Source organism: Heterocephalus glaber, unplaced genomic scaffold, assembly GCF_053883595.1.
Source record: "Heterocephalus glaber isolate CG9 unplaced genomic scaffold, H.glaber_assembly_v1.0 deba00001561, whole genome shotgun sequence".
NCBI classification, from domain to species: Eukaryota; Metazoa; Chordata; class Mammalia; order Rodentia; family Bathyergidae; genus Heterocephalus; species Heterocephalus glaber.
In genome coordinates, this window is record NW_028258349.1 from 12,375,851 (window position 1) to 12,378,402 (window position 2,552).

General features: G+C 46.1%; 1 pseudogene; it reads right to left on the bottom strand.

The window, feature by feature from the left end:
* Positions 1 to 654: 654 nt before the first annotated feature.
* LOC101721301 (transmembrane protease serine 4 pseudogene) lies at positions 655 to 1,518 on the bottom strand (annotated as a pseudogene).
* Positions 1,519 to 2,552: the final 1,034 nt, after the last annotated feature.

Sequence of the window (2,552 nt, forward strand, 5' to 3'; positions counted from 1 at the left end):
TTTTTGCTGATCAACAGGCAAAGAGAAGCATCTCAGTATTTCAGGTAGCAAATTATTCAAAAATTACTGGAGGTAAATTTGGCTTTGATCCGTTGTTGGTGATTTATTTGTTTTGCAGTACCAGGGATTGAACCCAGGGCCTTCACACTGAGCTACACCCTTAGCCTTTCTCTTTCATTTTGAAACAAGATCTTACTAAGTCACTCAATTGCCCAGGCTGGGCTCAAAGGCCCTGGATTCAGTCCCCAGTGCCACAGTAAATACATGGCCATAGAGAATAGTCAACTCTTTATACAGTCAAATCCGTCAATCTTTTCCTTAGTGATCTGTTCTCACTTTCAAGTACAAAAAGTCTTTCCATACCCAGAGGTTCTTAAATATTTATTCCATCTTCAGGACTTCTATTGTATAATATTCTTCCCACATTTTAGTCTGGTCCATCTGGAATTTATTTTTTTTTTATGCCAAAGATTTCATTTACCTGTTTAATGATAACAGCCTTACAAGTATTAATAATAACAGTGATAGGTAGCAGTAGTCATGTCAACAGTAGGACAATACATTTTACATTACAACTGGTTCCTTGCTCCACTGGGCTTGGAGATGGGTGGAGGAGAGGGCTGGTCAGACCCTTTCCTCCTCCATTCACCCCTTATTGCTCTGGGCTCTCATGAAAGAGCCACTTCCATTCGGTAGAGAGAGAGAGAGAGAGAGAGGTTCCCTCTCAGTTCTGCAATGCTTCTGATGCTTGGTCCACAGGCTGGTTCTGTTCAGTGCACTGTGTCACTCCTGGGGGTGGCTGAGCTAAAGCAGCTGACTTCTTTCTTTCTGAGTACCTCTGAGGTGTGGGGTCTCTTTTAGGAACGGAGGCCCTTCGCTGATTTAAGCAATCCTGAGACTGCAGGCAGACACCTGTGCCCAAGGGGGCTCTTGCTCTGAGTCTGATTTTTGGTGGTCTCCAGGTAGGCAGTGCAGGGGGAAGCAGCTCAGCACTGCAGAGAGACAGCAGTGTTACATCTCAGACTTCCGCACATTGTAGATCCAGTTGAGATAGGATGTGACCTTGGTGTACACTCCCGGGTACTTGGGCCCCCACAGCTGTGGCCCCAGCTCACAATGCCTATCACCTGCCACTGCTCAGAGTGGTACGTCAGGGGCCCACCGCTGCCACCCTCCATTCTGCTCTGTGAAGCCCCATCCAACAACCCAGAGTGGGGTGGCTGAAGCAAGCTCCTCATCAAAGAAGGGCAGGCAGACGGGCCTGACTGTGCCTGAGAATGTAAGGGGGAGCTGTAGCCTTACAAGGGCAATGTCTTTCTCTTTGGGGTATGAGTTATTTTGCTCAGCAATGAAGATCTTGGCCACAGTCAGAGATGGGAAATTGTCCAGTTTGTCAAAGCCAGCCCTCACCTTCCAGTTGTACAAATCAAGATGTTTCCTGAAGCAGTGGGCTGCTGTGAGGATCCAGCAGGGGTCCAGGATGCTCCCTCCACAGATGTGCTGCTTGTTGTACTGCATCTGGAGTTTATTTTCATTTATCATGTAAGATGAAGCTACAAATTGATATTTTCCCCCCAAATGGCTGAGATATAAATCAAACTGGTGTGACATTACTCTTCTGTTCTATAATACATTCCTGCTCTCTCTACTCTGTCTTTGGCCAATCGTTCTGGTGTATTTCCCAGGGTGATTGTTCTCATGCTGAAACCACACATTAAATTAGGTGAGCTCCACGACTTTTTTTTGGTGTGTGTGTGGTGGTGGTGGCACTTGGAATTCAACACAGGACCTTTACACAGGATCTTTCTGATTTTTTAAAATGTTGAGATGGAGGCCGGGGATTTAGCTCAGTGGTTTGGCTGCCTGCTGCACAAGCACAAGGACCTGAGTTCGATCCCAGGTACAAAAAAAAAATTTTTTTTGAGACAGGGTCTTAGTGACTACTAAGTTGCCCGGGTTGGGCTTGAATTTTTTTTGGGGGGGGGTACAGGAAATTGAACTCAGGACCTTGCACTTGCAAGGCAGGTGTGGTGCCAGTGAGCTAAATCCCTGGCTTGAATTTGTGATCCTCTTGCCTCAGCCTCCCAGAGTGCTAGGATTACAGGCACAAGCCACCATGCTTAACTTTTCTTTCCTTTTTTTCTTCTTCTTCTTCTTCTTTTTTTTTTGGTACTGGGGATTGAACTCGGGTCCTTAGCTTGCGAGGCAGGCAGTGGAACCACTGAGCTAAATCCTCGGCCCTGTTATTTGTTTTTTGTTTAACAAGGTCTCACCATGCTACCCAGGCTGGCTTCAAACTCCTGGGCAATTTTCCTGCCTCGCCAACTCAAGTAGCTGGGACTATGTCTCGCCATGCCCCCACTCAGCTCCATGATTCTATGGCTTTGTCACCAGTATATTCATAGCATGTAGAGCTTGGCACCAGGTAGGGGCTCAAAAAATATCTGGTCAAAGAATGAATGAGCAAATAAATGAATGAGCAAATAAGTGAATGAATACAACATGCCAGGCCTAATGTAAGGAATGAGCATATTTATATTAGGACAGCGTCC